The following is a 27,783-nucleotide window of genomic DNA, read 5'->3' on the forward strand; positions in this document are numbered from 1 at the left end:
TCTTTAAAACATTTCCTCCGGGTCCTTTTCCCACATACACCTGGACGGCTAAGAGGTGCACACGGACTATTTGGTAATATCCACTGACTGACTAATGTCTTCACTGTCTCCTTTCACACAAAATTGAAGAGTTCTTTGTTTCAAATAAGGCACAGGGTAGTAATTGCATTTTCTGAATTAAAAAAAATCTATATTCTCATAGACTAGAATGTTTGAGTTGGAGTGGGCCTTAGAACCAAGAATGTCAGAGCTGGGAGGGATTTTAGAACAGAGAATGTCAGAGGTGGAAGAAGCCTTGAAACAAAGATTGTCAAAGCTGGGAAGGGCATTAGGACATGGACTGTCAAGGGAGGGAAGGGGTCTTAGAACAAGGAGTCACCACAGAGAGGGGTTAGAACACAGAATGTCATAGCTGGGAAAGAACACAGAACGTGCAACATTAGAACTGGGAGGAGCTTTAGAACATGGAAGGTTGATTTGGGATAGACTGTGTTAGGATATAGGAGAACAGTTTTTGATGGCAGAAATAAAGTCTTCATTGCTTGACTACTTGAGCTCCTGAGAACAGAGAGTCTGGACAGTTATTTCTCCAAAAGGGAAGGGAAAGTGAACATCTCCAAAAGGGTAAGAAGTGAGCAAGGGCTTTGTACAGAGTTCCCGCACAGTGGGAGTTGGACAGTAAGCAAAAGAGGGAGAGACAAGGAGAGGGGACACAGACTGGAGAATGGGCCTAGAAGGGCACAGAAACCAGAGAGAGAGAGAGAGAGAGAGAGAGAGAGTTGTGTTTGAACAGATTGACTCTGATGAACTTTTCCCTCCTAATGTACTCCCCTCCTCATCTTGGCCTGGTCAAATCCCTGGTTTACTTCCAAGCTTAGTTTATTTTCTGCTTTATATGGGAGACCTTCCTTGATCCCTCCATTTGTTAATGACCTCCCCCTCCTCAAATTACCTAGGGAATCGTTTTCCTGCTTATACTTTGCCTACCTCCCATACGTGCTTGTCTACTTTAACAAAATGTATACTCCTTTTGGGCTGCGATTATTTCACACTTGTCTTTGGTATCCAGTGGGTGCTTAATATATGCTTATTGCTTGACTGGAGACAGGAAATGTCAGATCACCATTAAGGGCTGTCACACAATAGAGGAATTGCTGATATTGTTGTTCAGTCATTTCAGCCTTTGTGGCCCCATTTTGAGTTTTATTGGCAAAGGTTTGCCATTTTCTTTGCCAGCAAAAGAAGGGTTAGCTGTATTCCACTTGGCCCCAGATTACAGAACAAAGATTAACAGTTGGGAATTTCAAAAAAAAAATAGAAACCTAGGCTTGATATATATAAAATTAAAAAAAAAATCTATCACTTAGGACTAACCCAAAATGGAATGGTCATCCCCAAGAGGCAGTGGGCCTTGGAGGAGGTCTTCAAGCAAAAGTTGAAAGAACTCTTGTCAGAAAAGCTGTAGAGATTCTTCCTAGCCAGGTACTTGTTGTCTGGGGACATCCCTCCCAACTGTGAGATCTTGGGGTTCTCTGATGTCTGCCTTAGTCGGAGGTGAGAGAAACATTAGGCTGCTTCTTAAAATGGTAAGAGAAATCATCTTAGAACTTTCTGTATCTATATTTGTTGTTGAGTTGTTTCAGTCCTGTCTGACTCTCTATGATCCCATTTGGAATTTTCTTGGAGTAGTTTGCCATTTCCTTCTCCAGCTCATTTTCCAGATGATGAAACTGAGGCAAATAGGGTGAAGTGACTTACCCAGGGTCATACAACTAGTAAGTGTCTGAGGCTGAATTTGAACTCAGAAACATAAAACTTCCTGATTCCAAAGCTTAATACTCTATCCACGTGCCACCTGGCTACCCATATCTGTATTTATCCACACCTACAGCATCTTAGAATTCTATAGCTGAAAGGGGACCTATGAGGTCATCTAGTCCTGCCTTTTATATCAGAGGAGAAGATAGTGGGGGTGAGGATGGAGGTGGGGGAAAGGATTCTGATCAGGTCCAGGTACGAGGGACTGTCTAGTTTATGGGTGGTTTCTCCTGCGTCCTGTGGGCAAGATGTTGTTGCACAGTTATATTGTCTTCTAGGAGGAAGGGAGGTGAGTCTGCAAAGCATGAGCCTGTGTTTCTTCAGTTGGCATAGTAATCTATTTCCCTTAAAGGGGCAATGTTAACCTTTTCTTAATTGTTTATATTTGAGTGAGCAGAGGATCCCGAGGGCCTCACAGTCTAGGTACTGGACCTCAGAATTTTATAACTCTTAATCTTTATGAAAGCACTTTATAAACATGGACTAATTAATCTTCATATGCCTCCTGAGGGGTGGTGTGATGCCATAAGAGAAACCCGGCTTTATGATCAGAGAACCTCCTTTAAAACTCTGTCTCTGATACTGATTAGCTGTGTGACCTTAGGAAAATCACTTGCCCTCTGCCTCAATTTTCTCATCTATAAAATGGGGATAATGATAGCAGTTACCTCCAAGGGTTTTTGTGAAGATCAAATGACATAATATTCATAAAGTGTTTAGCCCAGTGCTTGGCACATAGTAGATGCTTTATAAGTACTTGATTAAAAAATACTACCTGTGTGACTTTGGGAGAGGCATTTTAGCTCTAAAGGATTACTGGCTTCTGAAATCCTTTCTGCTCTAGACCTGGGATGCTGGTACCATTATTCCACATGGAGCCTCTCTTTCTTCCTAGTCCTCCCTCTATCAGTTTCCAGGCTGAACATCATTGACTTCACAGTTCTACCTACCTACCTACCTACCTACCTACCTATCTATCTATCTATCTATCTATCTATCCATTGATTGATTGACCCAGGAATCTAGATGCTTCCAAAAGGATCAAGTGTCATTGGTCACCACTCAAAGTGATATAATTGCATCATTAAAAAAAAAAAACATCTTGTTCTTTTTTAGATTCAATGATCTCAGTCTCTCCAGAGGAATTAGTTTTTTCTGATTGTTGTTGTTGTTGTTGTTGTGTGTGTGTGTGTGTGTGTGTGTGTGTGTGTGTGTGTGTGTGTGTGTGTTGAAAAGATCTACCACTGAGAGGACTGGAAACCAATGTCTTTGTTTTTTTTTTTAATTTTATTGATAACATTTGCTCTTACATCATCATTATTTCCACATAGATCCCTCCCCTCCTCCATGCAGTGAGACATCCCTTGTCACACACAATTAAAAAAAAAAAAAAAGAGAAGAAAAAATGTTCCACATAACCAACTAGCACATCAATCCATCTGACTATGGGCAACATTCCACACTCATGGTACTCTACTTCTGTAAAAGAAGGGAAGGAAGGATTATTTTCTCCAGGTCCAACATTTGGTCATGATAATCACAGAGCATTCTGGGAAATCAATTTCTTGCTGAGGAAAAAAAAATTAAACTAACCCTTCTCTCACCTCTTCACCCTTTTCAGCTGTACAATGTACTCACACAAGACCCTATATATGAATTTTTACAAGGTGTGAAATACACGGTTGGCTGAGTGCATTGATTGGTCAGGGGGTCAGTTACTGCTCTGTAAAAATCGAATCAAGGTACTAGAACTGCTACCGGTGTTTCCCTTCTTAAAAGTTTTATGGCACAGGAACTGCCAACAAACACACAGTGTTGCAGAATGTGGAGACCCACAGTGCACAATGGAGTCATGGTAGCTTTCAACATCTGGAGTTTCTTGGCCTTTCATGCACTGACAGTCTAGAAGTGGACCTGGGGTTTGAAGCCTGGCCCTGTTACTCACTGACTGTGTGGTCTTGGACGTGTGGAATAACTTCTACCAGCTTTAATTTTTTTCTCTTTATCCCTATCCTTCGTATGTATGTATGTATGTATGTATGTATGTATGTATGTATGTATGTATGTATCTATCTATCTATCTATCTATCTATCTATCTATCTATCTATCTATCTCCTTCATATATATATTCTTATCCTTCCAATCCTTACCAAGAGTGGATTTCTGATCTTTTTTTAAAAAATTCAATTACAGTTTTTTTTCAATTAACAAACAATTTTTTCCCCAGGTGATCTTCTTTTTCTAAATCTGCTTAGTGGTCACAGATCATAGACCTAGATTTGGCAGGTACTTCACAGACCATCAAATCTAACCCCCTCATTTCATAGATGGGGAAATTGAGTTCCAGGGAGGTGAGGGAACCTACCCAAAGTAGTAAACAGAAGAGTTGGGCTTTGAATCAGCTCTTCTGACTCCAGAATCAGTACTATTTCTGCTATATTGTGCTGCTTGTAGACAGGCATTTCACCCTGGATGGCTAGGAAGAAGACTTCTATAGCAGGACTTGACTCTATCCTAGACAGACTTATCTAGGTAACATCTACAGGGTCTTAAGAGGGGACCTATTTGAATTAGTAGTATATCTATATTTCTGTTTATATTGCTATCCACATCTATAGCCATAGCCATATCTCTAGCAAATCTATATTTATATCTATATCCCTATCTATATGGAGAAAGAGAGAGGAGGGTTGAGAGAGACAGAGAGAGAGAGAGAGAGAGAGAGAGAGAGAGAGAGAGAGAGAGAGAGAGAGAGAGAGAGAGAGAGAGAGAGAGAAGGAGGGAGGGAGGGAAGGAGGGAGGAAGAGAGAGCACTGAATCAGGAGTCAGGAGAATTCTGCCTTAGATATTTAGTGGCTTCACCAGGTCACTCCTCCAATCTGTGTCCCAGTTTCCTCATCTGAGGAATGAAGAGTTGCTAATTTGTAAGGTCCTTTCCAGCTCTAAATCTATGAACCTATGATTCTATTAACACATAAGGTCAGAGCTGGAAGGGATTTGGAGATCACCTTACTTATACAGATAAAAGAAATTAGCACCACCACATGCTCTCAGCAACAAAATATTTCTTGGACCAGAGAGAAAAGGCAAAGTCTTAATTGAAGGACATGAAAAGTCCCCGAGAAATATTATCTCATATATTGCTAAGACTAGATGCTTTTCTTTTCTTCTAAAATAAGTTTTACAGATATCTTTCGCTTCTACTACACCTACATTTCTGAATTTTCTGATTCTCCTTTCCTCCTTTCAGAAGCCATCCCTCATATCAAAGAATTAAAAAGAGTTTTAAAAAGTTCAGCAAAACTAACCAACTTGTCAAAAGAGTTGGATGTATTCTTATCCAGAGTCCCCCATTTCTGCAAATAAATAAAGGGAGGTGCCTTCTCCATTTCCAGCATTTGGATACAAATGGGTGTATCATTTTCCTGGTTCTATCTACTTTACTCTGTATTATTCATATAGAGCTTCTTGATCCTCAGAGGGTTTTAAAATTCTTTATCTGTTTTAATTCTCACAACCACAGTGGGAGATAGGTGAGTATTATTACCACCACCCCTCATCATAGAGATGGGGAAACTGAAGTGTAGGGAGCTGAAGTAACTTAGGAAATAGTGAAAAGGTTGTGGGATGGGAAAATCTAAAGATGTGGATCCTGCCTGAATTTTTCCCCCTGATATATTTTTATTTATTTCATCAAATATTTGCCAATTACATGTAAAAAATTAACATTCTTTTTTTTTTAATTCTGAGTTCCAAATTCTTTCCTTCCCTTTCACCATTTTCCCCTCTTTGAGAAGGCAAAGCAATTTGATATCAACTAGATATGTGAAATCATGAAAAACATATTTTCATATTAGTCATATTGTAAAAGAAAACAGACAGAAAAATCCTGAGAAAAATTTTTAAAATGTAAAAAAAAAAAGTATATTTCAATCTGTATTTAGTGTCCGTCAGATTTTTCTCTCTGGAGGTGGGTAGCATTTTTCATCATTTGGAATTGTCTTGGATCATTGCCTTGTTTAGAGTGGCTATGTCTTTCATAGTTGATCATCCTTAGAATAATATTGTGTACCTGCTTTTCTAGTTCTGCTTACTTCACTTGGCATCAGTTCATATAAGTCCTTGCAGGTTTCCATGAATTTTTTAAAAAATTACTTTCAGTTCTGAATTCTCTCTCTCCTTTCTGTCCCTCCACAACCCATTGGAAAGCAAAGAAATAAAATACCCATTATACACATAAAGTCATACAAAACATATTTCTACATTTGTCATATTGCAAAAGAAATAAAAAGCAAGAAAAACAAAGACAGTTTTAAAAAATGCATCACTCTGCATTCAGAGTTTATCAGTTCTCTCTCTGAAGGTGGATGGCATTTTTCAACATAGGTTCTTTGGAATAGCCGTGGGTCATTGCATCAATCAGAGTAGCCAAGTCTTTCACAGTTGATTATTCTGTGTACACTGTTCTCCTGGTTCTGCTCACTTCATTTTTGCATCAGTTATTATAAATCTTCCCAGGTTTTTGCTGAAATCATCCTGCTCTTGATTTCTTATAACATAGTAGTATTCCATCACATTCATATGCCACAGCTTGTTCAACCATTCCCCAATTGATGGGCATCGTCTAAGTTTCCAAATCCTCTCCACCACAAAAAGAGCTGTTATAAATATTTTTGTACATATAGGTTCTTTTTACCCCTTTTTCTTTGATATTTTTCAGGCTCTAAGTCTATTAGCGGTACCTGTAAGTTGAAGATTATGCACAGTTTTCTTTAAAACACTTTGGATATAGTTCCAAATTGTTCTTTAGAATGGTTGGATCAGTTCACAATACAACCAGAAGTGCATTAATGTCCCTATTTTTGCACATGCTTTCCAGAATTTGTCATTTTCTTTTTTTGTTATATTAGCTAATCTGATAGATGCGAGAAGGTGCTTCGTTGCTGTTTTAATTTGCATCTCTCTCATTATTAGTGTCAGAGCACTTTTATATGAGTATATCTATGAGTATTGATAACTTATTTCTTCTGAAAATGTGCTATTCATATTCTTTGACCATTTATTAATTGAGGAATGACTCATTTTTTTTGCAAATTTGAATCAGTTTTTTATGTGTTTGAGAAAAAATGAAGCTTTCATCAGAGAAACTTATTGTAAAAATATTTTCCTAATTTTTTGCTTTCTTCTAATTTGACTACATTGTTTTTGTTTGTGCAGAACTCTTTTAATTTCACGTAATCAATATTACCTATTTTATCTCTTATGATCTTTTCTTTCACTTGTTTGATCATAGACCCTTTCCTCATTCAGAGATCTAACATTTTATTTTTACATCACCTTCATTTCCAAATATATCCCTTGTGCTTCTTCCTCTCAGAGAACTGTTTTTTATAACAGAATGGAAAAGGAAGAGAAAAAGCGGGATAGCAAAACAAGCCAATTCTGACAAAACATGCAATGTTCCACACCCACAGTCCCCATCCCTTCAAGGAAATTTTTCTCATTTCTTCCCTAGCATCAGACTTGGGCATCTTAATTACCCCTCATACGGTATTATTTTTTTTGGATGATTTGATCACAGGATGCTTTATTTTCCTGGTTCTGCTTGCTTCACTTTGCATCAGCTCATTCAAGTCTTCTGCTATGGATTCTTTGGATGACTTTTGCCAAATCCCTTGCTCTCTCTCCCCCTCTATTTCCTCACCTGTAAAATGAGGGGGAAGTACTTTCTATAGATTCTCTTCCAACTCTGAGGAAGTTTATGAGGCTGGCCTAATGTCACACAATTAATTAGTGTTGAAGTCAGGACAAAAGACTTGCTGACTCTTGGTCCAGGTCTCTTTCTACTCTGGCTGGTCTGCCCATCCTGAGGAGACACAAGTAGAGTAGGGGAGATTCAGCATGCTGGCACACAAATTGATAGATGTCAAGTTTTAAAGGGTGCAAGAATGCTCATGTGTGGGAAATGTGTAATTTTATGTGTAAAATACACTCAATTTCATTAATAATTTTATAATAATTTCAGACAGAATTTTATATTTGAAAATACACTTAAATATGTGGGAAAGAACCAGAATGTGATACTGATTTTTCTGGAAGAAGCCATCAACTGGTTTGCTAAGGTCTATGTTAATGAACTCCCCTGAACAAGGAAAAACAGCACAAGGAATAGCTTGAAAAGTTAATCTCATGATTAATTAACATTCATCGAATGGGTGGGTTGTGATATTAAAAAAAAGACAAAAAATTAAAATTGAGTGACTCTGTTTAGCTCTGAGGGTTCTACCCTCCCATTTTATAGATGAGCAAACTGAAGCCCAAGGAAATCACATGACTTATCCAAGGTCACAGAGGTAGTAATCACCTGCTGTGAGGTTTGAATGTAAGTCCTGACTCCAATAGCCAATGCTCTTTCATCTGCATCATTTTCTTTTTTCTTTCTATTTTTCCTTTCCCATCTTTTCTATCTTTTCTTTCTTGCCATTTTCTTGTGCTCTGCTCTTTCATCTTTTCCTTCTTTTCCCCTGCTCATACCTTGGTCTTTGCTAGGATAGCTGAGATGTGCAGGGTCTGCTATAGACTTGCTCCAAGTACCATTCCCAACTTTGCCACCCACTACTCTCCGTCCTGTGCTAATAATATAAGACTACATGAATAAATGGACTAATTCCACACAGTTCTGGTACTCTTCTTATCTCCCTACTTTTCTTCATGGAGTAGAGCAAAGGTTTCCTATCTGGAGTTTGTGTATACTCATGGGGTTTGAAGAAGTGAAGAGGCACACGGGATAGAATGCTGGTCTTGGAGTCATGAGTACATGAGTTAGAATCCTGCCTCAAACACATATCAACTGTGTGATAGGAAATATCTTCAACCTTTCTCAGTCTCAGTTTCCTCAACTGGAAGATGGGGATAATAATAGGACCTACCTCCCAGGGCTATCATGAGGATCAAATGAGATAGTATACATGAAGTGTATAGCAAACTATAAAGTGCCATATAAATGCTAGCTTATTACTATTATGGTTGTTCATCCTTCATTATTACCACCAGGGAAATATGGGGAATATTAAGTAAATAACTATTATAAAGGGAGATGGAGATGGCTAGTGGGGGTTCAATCCTCAGAGAATACACAATTTGTTCTGCCAATGCAAATGGAATCTTTTTGTGCTTGCTTCCAAAAATGTGTGATCTTCTTCCCCAATTCAAAACGTTTTTCGTGTTATGACTTGGTGACAAAAGATCTTTGAAATTGGTTCCTCATTTGGAACTGAGTGTTCATTCAAAAAGCCCTAACAAATGAATACCACCTCTTCCTCCTTCTTCTCCTCCTTTTTGTCCTCCTCCTTTTCCTGTTTCTCCTCCTCCTCCTTCTTCTCTTTCTTCCCTCCTCTCTCCCTCTTCTCTCCCTCCCTCTCTCCCTTCTTCTCTCCTTCCCTCTTTCTCTCTCTTCCAACATCTCTATCTGCGTATTTGTGCTTATCTGCCTCTCTCCCTACTCTGAGACTTACAACATTTCTCCTTCCTCCTCACTAGAAAGGTGCTAAAGAATAGAAAGACTAAGAACCGGACATTCATTTAGCCAGTCTCCACTCCATTCCATCCCTACTAAATTATATCATTGCAATATTCCATGAATTCCTAATTGATTTTCAATCAACAAGGTTATAACATTTTTGATGTGCCTTTGATAAGAAAAGTTAATTTCTCCTTTATTTCTGAAGTGCACATGCATGGTAAACCCTAAAATGTGTTTCCTTCCATACTGAATAAGGAAAGGGAGACAGATAGACAGATGGAGAGAGAGAGAGAGAGAGAGAGAGAGAGAGAGAGAGAGAGAGAGAGAGAGAGACAGAGAGACACAGAGAGACACAGAGAGACAGAGACAGAGACAGAGAGAGACAGAGAGATACAGAGAGAGACAGAGAGACAGAGAAAACTGTAAGGGGGAGTAGGGAGTGCCTGACACCTTCTCAAAGTGCCTCTGATGGCTCAGGAGTCTAATTCCCAATCCTGAAGATGTTTAATAGAAATGTTTTGGAGAGACTGGAGGTGGCATAGACTTTACAACTGGTTCAGGTCTGCACAGTTGAAGAGACTATTGTGAACAGTGGCATAACTAGAACTGGGGTTGACTGTAAAAAAGCCTGAGTCAGCCGTAGTCTCATCCCTTCTTTCATTCTCTTTGACCACCTCCTTTGCTGATGTTATTGGGTAAGAGAAAATGCTTCAGGCATGAAAGCCTTAGTCTATTTTCCCCTCTGAGGCCAGTTAAGTCCTTGGCTTCTAGGTTTGTTCTTTTCTGTTGTAGGTGAAGAAGATTAATCTGCAAGTCAGGTGAGTGAGCCACAGGAATCCAGGAGTGGGAACCTAGGTTGGGTTTTACAGTCTCAATGATCTGAGAAGCAAGGAGTGACTTCCTGACACAGACCAGCAGTAACTGAGACAAGTATTCATTGGGCAGAACATGAGACTACCTTTGGATAAGAACAATTATGTAGGAACTGAGCTAAGTTTGAGCCCATCCTCCCCAGGACTGAGGGAAAATGTGTTCTCAAGGGTTTTGTGAAAAATATTTATACATTTGTTATTACTAGATCTTCAAAGTAAATATTCTTTTCTAAAAACTAATTGATGGTGAGTGGATAAATGGCAGTAATCACTAGTGCTCAACAGTGGGAGGAACAAAAATAGTGGAGGCTTGAAATAGTGTAAGCAGAAGAAGAAATGACCCCCCCCCCCCCAACCCCTTAGAGGATCCTAGAATCCTGAGAGACAGATAGAGTTGGCCTGGTTCTTGGAGAATGAAACAGAGAAGACTCATTAAATCTACCTCATTAGATTTGATGCTCTGTCAGGGCATGGAATGAAGCTCACTCATCTTATAATTGACAACAAAGTTTTGCTGAAGAGAAGGTGGAAGTAAATAAGGATATTTAATCTAGAGAAGAGAATATTCAGAGGAGAAAGGATAGCTGATTTCATATACTTACAGTGTTGTTATTTGAAAGAAGGATTAGGTTTGTTCTGCTTGGCCCCAGGGAGCAGAACTAGGAATGATGGATGAAAGTTGCTAAGACAGATAATTGACTCGATATATTGGGAAAAAACAAAAAACAAAAAATTAGATTGTGTTCTTTGCTCAGTCGTTCAGTGGATGTCCTCGTACAAAGGGGATTTTTGTTTAGACATGCTTTAGAATAAAGGGATTCTCTGGTCTCTCCCAGTTTAGACATTCTATGCTTCTGTGAATTGAATTGGAATCGAACGTGGCCACAGAGAAGTTGTTGACCTTTGTCTAGAGATGGAGCGTACAGGCCAGCCTGAATAAATCTGGAAAATGGAAATTGGATTGCCTAAGGAATGCTGACATTGGCTGCTTTCGGGGATGGAATATCAGATTACCAGCTGGAGAAATAGTCCAGGAGGATGGATAGCGTTGTGTGGGCAGAGTTTCATTATTTTTGGGATCTGGGTTCTTAGCAAGTCCAATATGGCACCATAATTAATGCGAATGTCTTTAATATTTATGCTTATCCAAATGGACTTGTGTACTTAGTCAGCAAGAGGAGAATCAACTGTGGGCTTAGGTTGGAGTTACCCCCAGGGGCTGTTTCAGGAGCAAAAGTCACCTCTCTCACCCACTTGGTTTTTGTCACAGCTGGGTTTTGGTTTAAAGGGTTGGTATTGGTCTCTTTTTTATGTTTTTCCAATTAATAATATATTTTTCAAAGGAGGGAATAGGGTAGCAGGGGTGGGGATAGACACAAGACAGGAGTATACTGTTGTTCACTCACCATTTTCTGTTTTAAACTGGGCCCCTTGATGGCAGAAGTGTGAGGAAGACACAACTACAACGATGTGTTATGAAATGCCTTGAAAGACTCTTATGCAACATTGGCATTGGTTTTCATAATCAAATACTGAAGCACGACAAGGGTCTTGGATACTTTATTGTTTACAGTCTAACAGCCTGGTAGACTCAGAGACAGAGATCATAGTTGTATAGCCCTTGGTTTCACTGCACGGCCTTGGGTAAGGGGAAAGAACTAAAGAATATGCCATACCAGTCAATCAACAAATATTTATCATGTGCCAGATGAGGAAAGGAAATCGAGGTTACTTTAAGTCAGGAAGTCATAGGTTCAGGTGTGACTCTGGAAGATATTAGGTATGTGACCCTCACCAATTCACTTCCCTTCTAAGATTCCCAGGTCATTTTCCGGGATTATAAATTGCAGAACAGGTGTCTGCCCACCTTGGAAGAGGCAAGATTCTTCCCTGGAGAGTTTTCTCCCTATACTAATGAAATTAGAACACCAGCTCCTGATCTTATCACAAGGTGCAAGACATTGTGCTAGACCCTTGTGATACAAAGATAAGAAATCGAAACAGCTCCTCTCCTCAAGGACTTTACATTCTAAAAGGGGAAAGAGCATGTAAACGTGTTACACACACACACACATATGCATAAATGTATATAGATCTTTCTACATCTATATATCTCTATCTACATGCGTATTTATCTATCCTTCTATCTAATCTACGTGGTCTGTCTATAGCTGTCTGTCTGTCTGTCTATCTATTCATCCATTTATCTGCCTGTCTATCCTATATCTATCAACCCACTTACCTATCCATCTATCCATCCATCCATCCATCCATCCATCCATCCATCCATCCATCCATCCATCCATCCATCCATCCATCCATCCATCCATCTATCTATCTATCTATCTATCTATCTATCTATCTATCTATCTATCTATCTATCTATCTATCTATCTATCTATCTATCTTATCTATCTGTCTGTCTGTCTGTCTATCCCCACCCCACTTCTCTCTCTCTCTCTCTCTCTCTCTCTCTCTCTCTCTCTCTCTCTCTCTCACCATCTATCATAAAGACAAAGAATGTGAAAGGACAGAGATACTAGACTGGAGAAGAGAAACTTTAATGTGGGAGTGGGAATGATAGTTACATGTGAAAGACTATGAGAGGTGAGGGATTAGGCTTGTTCCGTTTTTCCCTAGAGGGCAGAACCAATGGGTGGAAGTTGCAAAGAAGGAGAAATTACCTTAATTCTTTCCTGATCCCTCCCTTCAACTGTTGATACGCTCTTGCCCAAGTAACTTTGTCTTTAACTTTATTTTGTAACTATTCACTTATATATACTTTAAAAGGAACAGTTAGGTGACACAGTGGATAGAGCACTAGATCTGGAGTCAGAAGGACCTGAGTTCAAATCCAGCCTCAGATACTTAGCAGCTAGGTGACCCAGGGCAAGTTACATCACCATTTGCCTCAGTTTCCTCATCTGTTAAAACTGCTGCAGAAAGAAATAGCAAACCACTCCAGTATCTTTGTCAAGAAAACCCCAAATGGGGTCACAAAGAGTCAGACACAACTGTCTGCTTACTAAAGTGTAAGCTTCCTGAGGGCAGATATTATTTCATTTTTTTTTTTGCCTTTTTATCCTTAGCACCTAGTACAGTACCTGACATGTAGTAGGCATTTAATAAATGCTTGATGATTGCTTAATTGGCTTGTAAAGAAGAATTTCCTAGCCTTCTGAGCTGTTGAGGAATGCGATGGGCTGCTTTTTGGGTAGCAGGTTCCTCTTTCTGGAGGCTTACGGACAAAGACTAGATGTTCACTTCGGGAGTCAGCAGGGGTATAGTGGACAGTATGGCCTCCTTGCCATTCTAAATACAAGCTGCTCAATCTCACAATCTAGAACAGTTTCACTGGCTACGTCCCATGTCTGGAATGTTCTTCCTCCTTATCTCTGCCTCCTGGCTAATAATGATAGCTAGCATTTACATAGTGCTTACAAGGTACTGAGCTAAGCACATTATAATTGTTATTTCATTTGATCCTTACAACAACCCTAGGAAGTAGTGCTATCGCTATCCCCATTTTACACATGAGGAAACTGAGACAAACAGGTTGAATGACTCACTCAAAGTCATACAACTAGTAAGTGTCTGAGACTGGATTCCTGACTCCAGAAGCAGAGGTCTATCCACTGAGGCATCTAGATGCCTCCTAGGCAAACAAATTTTAACTCAGGTCTATCCATTGTATCACCTAGCTACCCTGATTTCCTCTACGTGCCAACTAAAATCATTCCTTCTGCAAGGTGGTGTTTCTAAGCCTCCATAATCTAAGTGACTGATTTCAGGGTAATCTCCAATTTATCCCCTTTTAGACTGTCAACTCCTTGAGAACAGGATGGGATTTTCGGCTTTCTTTTTACCTCAAGAGCTTAGCATAGTGCCTGATACATAGTAGGCACTTAATACATCCTTGTTGACTTGACTTGGAGTCAGAAAAGTCCTGGGTTTGAATCCTGCTTCAAATATTTGCTAGCTCTGTGATGTTTGGCAAGTCTTGAAGACTGGAATGTTCTCTCTCTTATCTCTACTTCCTGGCTTCCCAAACCTCAGCTCAAATCATATATTCTATAAGAGGTCTTTTCTGGTCTCCTTTACTGCTAATGTCTTCTCTCTGAAATAATCTCCAATTTATCCTTGTCTGCATATATTTGTTTCCATGTTGTCTCTAAATTAGAATTTTCACCTCCTAGAGGGCAGGAATTGGTTCTGTTTTTCTGTATATCCCCAGATACCTGACACATATATACACTTACTAAATACTTATTGAGGTGACTCTGAGCCTCAGTTTCCTCATCTGTACAGACACATAACAATGGCTTCTACCACTGTTATTGTGACGACTAAATGTATTAATATATGCAAATGGTTTGGAAAATTTTAAGTACTATTTAAATGTGAGTTATTGATATTACAATTTCAGAACTGAAGATACCTCAGAGGGTATCTAGCCCAACCCATACCTTGAACAAGAATTCTCATGAGAGCAGACTCAACAAGTCATCATTTAACCCCTGCCTGAAGACCTTTGGTGAGGTTACAGTTGGTCAAAGGATCAATGATTTTCCGAGGAAGAAATTCAAGCTGTCGATTTTTATAATAGTTGTGTTGGGGGAAAATGCTAATAATTAGAGAAATGTAAACTAATGTAAACTTGAGGTTCTATCTCACACCCATCAGTCTGACAAAGTTGACTAATGAAAGGAAAATTACAAATGCTGGCAAGGCTATGGGAAAACAGGCACATTGATACATTGCTGATGGAGCTATACGTTGGTCTTGCTATTTTAGAAAGCAATCTGGAAGCATTCCTGAAATGTTAGTAAATTGTACATATTCTTTGACCCAGCAAAACCACTACTAGGTTTATACCCCAAGGAAATCAAAGGAAAACATTACCTATGAACAAAAATATTTATAGCAACATAGGGATGCCAACATAAAGTGACTGAACAAATTATGTTATATGAGAGTGGTGAAATATTATTGTCCTGTAAGAAATGATGAAAGGACCGGTTTCAGAGAAACCTGGGAAGATTTTCATGAACTGATGTAGAGTGAAGTGAAAAGAACAAGGAGAATATTTATACAATAAAAACAAAATACTAAAGACAAACAACTTTGAAAGATCTAAAAACTCTGATCCACATAATGACCAGCCATGATTCCAGAAGACGAAGGGAGAAACATGTTACCTACCTCCTAAGAGAAATATACTGAGGTGCAGATTGCAATATACATTGTTTGGGCATATCAGTTTAAAAATTTATTTTGCGTGACTGTGCATATTTGCTTATAAGGGTTTTGCTTTTCTTTCTTCTAAATGGGAGTGGAGGAGAAGATAAGTGGAAGAAAAAATGGATTTTTTGCTAATAAATAAATAACAAATAAAATTTAAGTTAAAAAAGATCTCCAATGAGGAGAAACTCATTTCTTCTTTATTATTAGACAGCATTCCTACTTAAGTACAATTTGGACTCAAAGATCTCCAAACATGCTTTCCAACTCTGAGATTTTTGTGAGTTTATGAGCTCATCACTCTGGACCTCAGTTCCCTATTTGTTAAAAGTGAATGATAATCTATGTGATCCCTCAATTCACAGTCATTTTGTGAGCATCAAATGAGATTATAAACAGGCAGTCCCTTTGGAAATAAAAGAGCTGTTGTCATCCTTTCTCTCCTTTGGTTTTGATCAATAAAAATTCTGATTCTCTCTGTTTCAGTGTCCCCTGGAGAAGTTCAATAGATAAGAAAAATCCTTTATAAAGGAATGAATCAGTCTCATATTCACTAAATTGGCAAATATGTCAAAAGATGGAAATAGTGTTGGTGAGCTACTAAGAACACCCACAGTTTGGTTTATAGCTGTGAATTGGTCCAATAATTCTGAAAAACAAGATGGAATCAGTTATAAAAAGTATTCATATCCTTTGTCCCAGAGGTCCAACTGCTTGGGCATATATCCCAAGGAGGTAAATGAGAGAAAGAAAGATTCCATATACATCAAAAGAGTCATAGCAGAATTTTTTTTGTAACAGCAAAGAACTGAAAAGAAAGTGGGTGCTAGTGGATTAGAGAATGGTTGAACAAACTGTGATATATGAATATGATAGATTATTAGTATGCCAGAAGAAATAGTAAGTGGGAGGGATTCAAAGAAACAGGGATTTATATAAATTGATAGAGAGTGAAGCAAGTAGATCCCACAAGAAAATATACACAATGTTTCTAATAATGTGAAAGAAAGAATGATAAAAATAAGCTATGTTTTATGTATATAATGTTATATATAATATACTAGACAATATGTTGTAGATATAATGACCAAGCTTATATATGTTATATATAATGTTATATAGAGAGTATATATACTAGACAATATGTCACAAGTGTGCATTTTTGTACCTACACATATAGGCATATGTGCATATATATGTGTGCATATACATATATGTACACGCACACACAATACACACACGTATATGTGCATACACCATGTATGCACACACGCATGTATATATTACACACATACATGTATATATGTATACACACATACATACATACATATACCAAGCTTGTCCCTGGACGAGAAGAAAAGAAGTACACCTCCCTCCTCTCAATGAATGGGAGGCTAGGACTGAGGATGTTGCATGTGCTATCAGATGTGGCTAATATTTTTGTTGGTTTTACTAGAACTTTTTTTCTCAATCTTTATTACAAAGGACAATTTGCTGGATAGGAGAGGAAGAGGAGAATATTCACAAATGGCCATAACATAACAGCAAAAAAGAATCACTAAAACTTTTAAAATTAGTTTTTAAAAGGATGAACCAGGAGGAAATAGTCTCATTCCAATTCCTAAAACTTAATTCTTAGTCTAAATGTTGGATTTTGTTTGGCTTTTACATTGAATCTATGTAATAATCCTATTTCAAATAAAATCTACAAGCATTGATTAAGCCCCTCCTATGCGCTTGGAACTGTCCTAAACACTAAGGATACAAAGAAAAGCAAAAAATAGAAATTGCCCTATGGGACATCAAAATCTAATTCATCACAATTATAATAGTTGCCTTCGTTACAGCACTTTAAAGTTTCCAAAGCATACCCTTCAGTCAATTTTGTAGTACGTAAGCTCTTTAAAGACCAGAATTATTTCATTTCAATCTTTGCATTACCCATTGTAACTCTAATCCTGTCACTTAAGAAATGCTTATCAAATTGAATTAATGATTTATGTTTGGTTGTTTTTCTTTTTTTTGAAATATTGAATAGAAGAGAAAAAAATTTCTTTTACCTAGGAAGTCCATATTTAATCATTTAATATTTAATAATATTTCCCTCAAAAGATTTCCCCCCATACAATTCTGTATGATAGATGCTATACATATTATCATCAATGCATACAGTTACTCTTTAATAATATTTATTTAGATTTGGAAAAGGAATTTCTTGAGGAAAGTAATAGAACTTGGATTAAAACAGTATGAACCTAGTTTTCACTCAAAACTCAGAGTTTGCTTTAGCTTCCTCAACTATAAAATGGAGACAAGAATAGCACCCACCTCTCAGGGTTGATATAAGTATCAAAGGAAATAAAATGACCCGCCCTCAGGAAGCTTGTACCCGCTCCAGCCCAGTAAAGCGTACTATGCATCAGGAAAGGACTCAGTTTTCCTCCTCTTTCAACCAGCCCAACCCACTTAAGATCTTCCTAGAACCAATCCACGTCTTCTACACCTCTTGTCCTCTTCACTGGCTAGTGTTAGCCTTGGCACTCCTCCATTAGCACATGCCTGCATGCAACTGACTGTCTGGGAAGGAATGCCCTGCTGGGTTCCATTTCAGACCATTGGGTCCTTTGTACTGAGGTTGCTTCCAATCACCCAGATGCTGGGATGGCTAGTTTTATTTGGGGGGAAGAGAAGTGATTTGGCAGAGATCACTCAAATCAATGATAAATCAACTTAGTATGTCCCAAATAGTGTGCTACTCTGTACTCTGTACAGACTTTTTCTCTTTTAGAGAGTTTTGTGGCATCTGTTTCTCTTATCTGAGATTTATTACTGAATATTTAGTAGGGACTATATTAATTTTGAGCAACTTTCCCCAGGAACCAAAATAGTAGAGGCAGGGTATGTCCATAGTTCAGGAGTATATTTTTGGTTCTTCTGGTCTTACTATATGCTTTCAGTAAATATACCTTTGCTAAAACTTATTGATGTGATTGATTAAATGGTATTGCGGTACTAATAACTCAATGATACATGAAAAATACTAATAGTTACTGGTAATTAATACTAAGGAGAACACATTGGAATGGGATCTTGAGTCTGTAACATTAGAGACTCTATATAAAGTTATAAAAAAGCAAATGTAAACAGAATAAATGGAAGATAAATACAAGGCAGGAAGGGCATTAGCAGCTGGAGGAATCAAAACAGGTTTCAAGTAGAAGGGGGGGGGGCTGAGTTTAGTTTTGAAGTAAGAAAGGGATTCTATTAGTGGAGACAAGGATGGAGTATACTCCAAGCCCATGGAATGACTATTACAAAGACACGGAGATGGGAGATTGAGTGCCAAATATGTGAGAAATATTGAGAAACACAGTTTGACTGAATGACAGAGTAAGGGGAGTAAAGGATAATGAGGCTGGAAGGGTAGATTGGGGTCAGTTTGGGAAGGGTATTAAAAGACAGAGCAGTGGATATATTTTGTCCAAGAGGCAGTAGGAAGTAATTGAAATTTATTGAGTAAGCGAACAACATGACCAAATCTTTGCTTAAGGATAATCACTTTGGCAGCTATATCCAGGATGGAGTGGCTGGAAGCAAGGACATTAAACTGGAGACTATTTTATTAGTCTAAGCAAAAGGTGATGAGCGTCTAAACTAAGATGGTACTTATGTGAGGAAAGAAAAGTGATTAGATGTAAGGGAAGAAATAAACATTTTAAACACCTACTATACTTGGAGTGCTTTACAAATAATATCTCAGAGGACCCTGGGCAGTAGGTGCTATTATGATCCCATTTTACAGTTGAGGACAATGGAATCAGGGAAACTTGCATTCAAATCTGGTCTCACACATTTACCACCTGTGTGACTCCAAGTCTAGCATTATCTCTAACTATACCACCTAGATGCTTCTAGGCATGATTCCTGTAGGTGAGGGATCATGTGAAGGTTGAAAAGGCAAGATGTGGCAACTGGTTGAATACATAGGGGGAGGAATAGTGAAAAGTCAAAAGAACCTGGGAATTTGGAAGGATTGTGTTTCCTTTTGATTAAAACAGGGAAGTCTGGAAAAAGGTTGGATTTGAGAGAGAAAGGTAATGAGTGTAATGAAAGGCAGCAAAGGTTGGCTTCAAACCCAGGTCGTTTGAATCTACACCTGTGTTGTTGCCTTTGGGCAAGCAATGATGGCCGTTAGTGGGACTCTTAGTGACTTAATAGCTAACATAATAATAATAAACATTTACATAGCTCTATGTACCAGGCAGTGTGCTAAGAGTTCTATGATTATTATCTCACAACAGGGAGATAGATGCTCTAATTATCCCAATTTTACATCTGAGGAAACTGAGGCAAACAGAGATTACGTGACTTGCCCAGGGTCACATAGTTAATAAGTTTGTGTTGCTGGCTTTGAACTCTGTTCAGGAGTCTAATGCTGTATCCATCTAGCTGTCTTTGACCTGTACATGGCAGATTCTTAAAAGAAACATTTGTTGAATGAATGAATAATTGGGACAAAATGATTAAGAACAAAAAGGAGAACAAATGAAAACCATATCATAGAAGGAACTGACTGGGATGAGGCTACAGGAGAACTAAGTAGTGGTTTTTCTACCTTCCCTGCCCCCACTCCAGCTCCGATTTCTATGATTCTAAGACACTGAGAGCCAAGGATAATGTTTTTTTTGTTTCTTTTAAATTTAAGGGAAAATAGAAAGTCTCCTAACATTCCCCAAGAAATTGCCTCGTTACAAAGAGGGTAGGAAATCCTTAGATAAGATCAGTTTATGTAATTGTAGAATAATTTATTTAAGTGCATAAGTCAAAGATGATGAGCCGTCAAAGGAGAGGATTGGGTAATTAAAATGACAGGAACACTGACAAATGACAAAGTAAAGATGAGGTGAGCCACTCATTAAACTTCTCAGGGAGGAGCAAGTAGAGATAGGGACCCACAGATCTGGAGGGAAGTGACAGGCATCCAAGTCTGGCTGAAATCCAAGGCTCAGGTGGTGAGACATCAGCAGAAATTAACCTGCCCTGATAGGTTACCCCTCCCTCTCTCCCTCCTCATTGCAAGCTGGGGAGATGGAGAGATACCAAAATATTCATCTGCATAGAAGGCTGCCAAAGAACTGTCACTCTGTGGTTTCCCAGTGGCAAACTGAAACACAGCTGAGAGAACTGGAACCCTTAGGTGGGGTGGGGGTCCCAGAAAGGCAGATGTCTGAAGCGTCCAGGACGGAGCTTTGGCTTTAAAATACACGTGCCTCACACACACACACACACACACACACACACACACACACACACACACACACACACACACACACCATGCACGCACGCACACACACACACACACATCAGACTCCTATGTTTGCGGTAGTCACATACTCGAAACTAGAGTTGAGGAAGAAGAAGGAGAAATTTGGAGGCAAGAAGATTGAGTTGGAGTCTCTTGGGCACACCGACATCACACACTCTGCCTTCACATCTTTTCCTCCCCTTTAAAATGAGAGAATTGAATGAGATTTTCTCTTTTTAACCCCACTATTTACATAACCATGGGTAGGTCATTTCAGCTCTCTACCCTTGTTTCCTCTCTTTAAATATGGACAGGGTTGGACCAGATTAGGGGTTGGTAACTTGGGGTGCAAAGACCTTCAGGGGGTCCAGGGAAAAGTTTCAGGGGTTCAGTAAAATTGGATGGGGAAATACCGTCCCTTTATTCTCAGGAAGTTCTAATTAAAATTTAGTGTTTCCTTTAAGCATGAATGGAGGAAACAAAACACGAGTCTCAAAGGGGTCCAAAAGCTTCATGGAACTGTCAAAATGGGCCATTATTCAAGAAAGTTTAAGAATTGCTGAGTTAAGTAATGAAGATGATGAGGATGGTGACAACAGGTAGCATTTGCATGGTGCTTTAAGGTTTGTGAAATACTTTCCACATCTTAACTCATTTAATCCTCCCAGCAACCCTATTACTCTCATTTTACAGATGAGAAAGCTGAGGCCAAAAGAGGTTAAGTGACTTGTCCAGGGTCATACAACCAATAAGTGTCTGAAGCTGGATTTGAACTTAGACATTCCGAACTCTCAATCCAGTACTCTGTGCACTATGGCACCACCTAGCTGCCTCTAGGTGGCCTCCAGGATCCCTTGCAGCTCTGAATCCATTCAATATAATTGTGACCTTGTGCAAGCCACTTTTTTCTCATATTCAATTTCTCCAAAATAAGGCACTGAACTAGGGAGTGCTGAAGGTCTTTTGATATAACCTTTATTTCTCACTAGATCCACGCCTCTTATCCCACTTAGAAAGCCATTTCTTAAATAAAGAAAAAGAAAAAAAGCAGTTCTTTCTTGTGTTTCAGGTACATTATATACAAAATATATATTTTCTATACCCATACTCCACCTCAGCAAAGCATGGGAAATCTATTCTCATGTCTCGTGTTTGGAACCAAGCTTGACAATAATTACACAGCCCTTGGTTTAATTTATATTTTCTCGCTCTTTTATGACTAGTCAAACAGTTTCAATGTTTTTGTCAAGGTCTCAGGCTGTACATAGATCTACATTAAAATTAAATGACCTGTGTTCTATATAATAGCCCTCCTGGCTGGTATCCCTCCCATCATTCTCTCCCCCTCTCCAATCCAACCTCGCCTTAGCTGCCAAATTAATATCACAGAAATGCAGGTTTGTCAACAGGTTATTTTCTGCTCAAAAATCTGCGATGTCTCTCTATTGCCTCCAGACCAAAAGAACAACTCCACAGTTTGACCTCTAAAGCCCTGAATGCTCCAACTCCCACTTTCCCAGGTTTCTTTGGCATTTGTCCCTTCACCTGTTTTACATGCCAGTCGTATGTTTTCTCAACTTGACATACCAACTGCAGGCTCAGTGTCTCTGGATGGGATGAGCTCACCCTGGGCTGGCAATATCCTACTTCCTCATCTGTACTTCTCAGAATCCTTGCCTTGGCTCCGATGCCATCTTTTCTACTAAGCATTTCCTGAACCTTCAGTTGTTAGCATAATTCCCCTGCTCAAATTACTTTGTGTTTATTCATCTGTGTGTGTGTCATATCGTTCCCCCCTCCTTTCAAAAAAGAAAAAAAGATGTAAACTCCTTTAGGGCAGGGACAATTTTGAATCCATATCGAAATCTCTCTTTGGACTCTCCCTCCCAGTGCCTAAACTGTTACTAAAGTAAACACTTGTTGGCTGAATTGAATTCACATTTAATGAGATAATTTGTGCATCACAACAATGCAGCTCTTTCCAGATAACAGAAATGAAAAGTTGATTGTTTTCCCTTTAAAAAGGCTTTTCCGTAAGTATCTGAGAGCTCTGACCAAAACTAACATAAAGTCTAATACATTGGGTGGGGGAAGAACATGACTATCTTTTATACCACATGCAAGAAATAATTGGTAATTGACTACAGTGAGGGGTGTGCTAGTAAATATTTAACAACTGGCTCTCTGAACTACAAAAAAATGTTCCTACAAGACATTTTCAGTTTAACGTGTGAATTATTAACAACTCCATCACTTTCTTAATCCTAGACAACTAACAAAACAATAAACTAACCCCTGATTTGTAGCATTTGCAGATTTATGAGGTGTAAATGCTGAATACTGAAAATGTAACAATCAGCTAGGAGTCTACTCGGGATGACTCCAGTATATCCTTGGTACAGGCTTCCTACACCTACCTCGCATCTTTTCATTGCCCATTGGGTCATATTCAATATCAAGTCTTCTGAACTGGAGAAGAACTATGGAGTTTTTTGAGAACAGAGTTGAACTGAATCTCTACAACCCTCCCACATTAGGTATTTATTTGAATCACAGGATCTCTGAGTTAGAAAAGACTTCAATGGACATCTGGTTCAACTGGAAAATGAACAAGGATCCCACAGCCAGTGGTCTTCTAGACTCTGCTTGAAGGTCTACGAAGAGGGGTAACCCACCTCATCCTGAGATGGTCTATTCCACCTTGTTATTTCTCTCTAATATCAAGCCTAAATCTCTCTCTCTGTTACTTCTACCCATTAGTCCTAGTTTTGACATCTTGGGCCATTATCCCTTTGAGGCTCTCCTCCAACTACCATCTACCACTCAGTACCTTCTTCTCTGAGATTTATTCAGTCCCTATCTACCACCCAGTCATGATTCTGGTAGTGTTTATCTATGGATCCTCAGATCACCCTCCATTTTTCCATCCTTCCTTACCCTCTGATTTTCATAATGAGACCTAGAGGGACTTAACATACATTTCACTATTTCCCTAAGCACCCTAACTTCCCAGTTCCTCAACTTCCTCATTGCCAACGACTATCTTCACCCCACCTCAGCTGCATACAGAGATGGTCATCTCCTTTACCTTGCCATCATCCATTTGTCTTCTACCTTCATGAATTCTGATCATAATCTTTGATCATTCCATCGTTCTCTGTCTTACAAGCCCTCAGCTTTTTCTTCATCCTCACCAATCTCTCAGCCCTTTAGGTCTTTCCCAGATAATCAGTCTTGTACTAACTTTGCGATTCTCCCTTGGTCATCATGACCTGCTCTCCCCCATTCATCTGACCATACTTCCGTGCTGGAGCTGCATCCAGGTTGTGCTAGTTAACCATCAACATGACAATCAGTATTTATTAAGTGCTTACTATGTGATAGGTACTGTGCTAAATGCTAGAAAATAAAGATACAAGCAAAAAGAAAACAGTTCCTACTTTCAAGGAACTTAGATTCTAATGGAGGAACACAACCCAGAAGGGAGTATGAAATATAGAAGACAAAAAGGAAGTGTTCCGCAGGGACATAATCTCAATATTCAGAGGCAGAAAAATAGTTGGTCTGGGACCTTCCTCAAAATGGAAGTCCTGAGACCAACTTACTGATGAAAGAAGTGGCATTTCAGGGTGGAGGGAGAAGGCAGCTGAGATATGCTGTGGATATCTCCTTGGACCCTCTTCACTTCTATTTCTGCACAAATTTGTTTGATCTCATCAGTTCAATTACTCATTCCACTCAGATGATTTTCAGACCTATTTGTCTAGTCCTAACATCTCTCCTGACCTCTACGTCTCTCATCTTCAGCTGCTCATTGGACATCTTCAACTGGATGTCTCATAGATATCTGTGTGTGTATGTGTGTGTGTGTGTGTGTGTGTGTGTGTTTGTGTATAGGCACACACATATATATATATATACACAAATATATATACATACACATGCACACACATATAGAATATACAAATATACTATTTTATTTTTCCCTAATTACATGTTAAAACAATTTTTAAAACTTATAAAAGTTTTAAGTTCTGAATTCTATCCCTTCCTTCCTCTCCTCCCCACTCCCAGAGATATTAGACAATCTAATACAGATTATAGATGGGCAATCAATCCTATAGATATCTTAAACTCAACATGTGCAAAATTAAACTCATTACATTTTCTCCAAACTCTTCCCTTTCCCTAATTTTCCTGTTAGTGTCAAGAGTACCGCCATCCTTCTAGTGACTCAGGCTTGCAACCTACATGTCATCCTCTACTCCTCACTCCCTCACCTCACATATCCAATCAGGTGCTAAGTGCTGTAGTTTCTACCTCTATGATATCTCCCATGTCTTTTCTCCTTTGACAAGCTGCCACCCTGGTGGCGCTCATCCCTTCATACCTGGATTATTGCAATAGCCCACTGGTGGGTCTTCCTGCCTCAAGTTTCTCCCCACTCCAATTCACCTTCCATTCAATCTCTAGAGTGATTTTCCATAATCTACATCTGACCATGTCACCTCCCTCCCTATTCAATAAACTCCAGTGGCTCCCTATCCCCTTCAGGATCGAATTTAAAATTCTGATTCTGGGCATTTTCATTGACTGATCACCATTTCTGGAATTCTCTCTCTTTTAAATCTCTGCCTCCTGCCTTCCTTGACTTCACTGATTTTCAACTAAAATCATACCTTCTGCAAGAAGCCTGTCCTAATCCTCTTAATATTTTGTCTTCCCACCGTTGACCATCTCCAATGTACCATATATATACATATACATATACATATGTGTGTGTGTATGTGCGTACATGCTAGCTGTTAGCACATTGTCTCCCCCATTACACTGTGAGTTCCTGGAGGGCAGGGACAATTTTTTGCCTTTTTATCCCCAGGACTTAATGCTGCCTGAAAGATAGTAGCATTTAATAAATGACTGTTACCTTGATTTGACTTGGAGGAGGGGGCAGTAAGAGGTGGGGTCAAGATCATGAAAGATTTCAGCAAGGAGGTAGCATTTAAATTAATTTTTAAAGGAATCCAGAGCAGCAAGGGGTTCAGTGGATAGACCATTGAGTTTAGTCAGGAAGACTCATTTTCATCTGAGTTCAAATCTTTCCTCAGACACTTATTAGCTGTGTGACCCTGGATAAATCATTTAACTCTGCTTGTCTTAGTTCCTCAACTGTAAAATAAGCTGGGGAAGGAAATGGCAAACCACTCCAGTATCTTTGCCAATAAAACTCCAAATGGGGTCACAAAGAGTCAGACATGACTGAAATGATTCAACAACAAAAGGTATTCTAACATGTAGAGATGAGGGGGGCTATATTCTTGGAATGAAGTATGGCCAGGAAAAAGGAAATGGACTGCCATATATGAGGAGCAGGAAGAACGTCTGATTAGCCCATCTGTAGAATTTGTGAAGGAGAGTAATGTTTAATTAGGTTATAAAGGTAAATTTGGGCTAGGCTATAAAGATCTTTAAATACGAAATAGAAAGGTTTTATATTTTTTTCTAGTGGTAATGGGGAACCATTGTAATTTGCAGAGAGGAAATTGACATGGTCAGTTGTGTGTTTTAGATTCTTCCCAAAGAAGCGGCAAAACACAATCACAGGATCTAAGAGCAGAAAGGATTAGTCCAATTCTTTTGGAGGAATCTGTACTCTAGCCTTCCCAACAAGTATTCACCAAATCTCGTTTCTTTTTGGTTTTTAGGACTCCTTTTGAGAAGCACCTTCTCCAAATCTCAATCAACCATCATCTTCATCTCCGTCCTAGTCACTAGGGGACAATCGAGAATTCCCCATGTTACCTCAAATCAATACAAGTCCCTGAGCAGGGAGGGTGAAATTATGTTCAGTATATTAAGTACTTGCCATGGGCCAAGCACTCTGTGACATACTGGGGGTACAAATTTAATAAATGAGATAGTTCCTGCTCTTTAGGGGTTCATACACATAGGAGACAGGCTATGAAAGAAAAATTTAACATCAGGGCACATAGAAAAGTCCAGTAGTCCTAGGAAGCAGTAGTAGTGCAAATGGCAAGCCCCCCCACCCTTGCCTCCATTGGAGATATACCCATCCAACCAATCAGGGCTTCCTCTGATCATCACTACAGTACAACTTTAATAACGTTTTGCTCTTGTTTTCCAATTAATTTTAACCCAAGAGAAAATGAGATGCACTGATCCATCCAGAGAGACAGAAGAGAGGGTCCCAAGTAGAGCAGGAGTCAGAAGCATGGACAAGTGACTTCATCACTATGGGCTTCAGTTTCCACAACCGCAGAAGAAGGTTTATCACATCTACATTCCCATCCACCTCCGTTCCCAAAGGGTTATTTTTGAAGATCAAATGAGATAACAGAGGCAAAGGCATCTTACAAAATGCAATATAAATCAAAGTTGTTATTAGTAAGCAAGGTCCAAGCTGGGGTGACACTGTTAGTCTCATGAGAGCTTTCTCATTGAGTGGTTTACTTCTGTTTCTTTCCTCTCCTGCCTTCTATTTTCCAGTTCTCCCTCTTCCCATCCCACCCACCCCCCAACCCAATCTTGCCCATATCCTGTTCCCCAAAGAAAACTGTAATGACTTTGGAGATTAAGAAGAATTTCATTCTTTTTGTCCCCCCAGCAAGGGAAAGAAGAGGGGAGGAGGGAGAAGTCACTGTTTATTTTGGATAGAGAAATAAAGAGACTCTTTCTGAAGACGAATACCAGAACCTCTTAGTTTATCATTGGAGAACTACTGAGCGAAACAAATACAGACCCCATTAAGCATTTATGTGATTTTACCCAGCTACAACTCCCATTCCCCATCAACTCTATAGCTCCCCACAGTCCTCAGGCATGGAGGGGTCAGGATTTTATGAGGCAAACTGAAGGAGTGAAAATACACAGATAGAAAAAGAGATGGGGGACTAGGGGCCTGACACAATTCCTTTTGACTTTGTAACACCTCATTCCATCCTTGATGATCATTAGAAACAGTGCCTGTTGGGACTTGAAATGAAGTTACATGAAAGGGGGAGGC

General features: G+C 39.1%; 1 long non-coding RNA gene across 2 annotated transcripts; it reads left to right on the forward strand.

The window, feature by feature from the left end:
- The first annotated feature begins 428 nt into the window (after positions 1 to 428).
- On the forward strand, positions 429 to 27,639 carry LOC140498069 (uncharacterized). 2 transcript variants are annotated; one of them, XR_011964997.1, is made up of 3 exons: positions 429 to 624; positions 1,368 to 1,482; positions 26,465 to 27,639. It is a non-coding gene; the product is annotated as an uncharacterized lncRNA (long non-coding RNA). The 2 variants fall into 2 exon arrangements; XR_011964996.1 differs by having other exon boundaries at positions 26,921 to 27,639.
- Positions 27,640 to 27,783: the final 144 nt, after the last annotated feature.

Source organism: Notamacropus eugenii, chromosome 4 (assembly GCF_028372415.1).
Source record: "Notamacropus eugenii isolate mMacEug1 chromosome 4, mMacEug1.pri_v2, whole genome shotgun sequence".
NCBI classification, from domain to species: Eukaryota; Metazoa; Chordata; class Mammalia; order Diprotodontia; family Macropodidae; genus Notamacropus; species Notamacropus eugenii.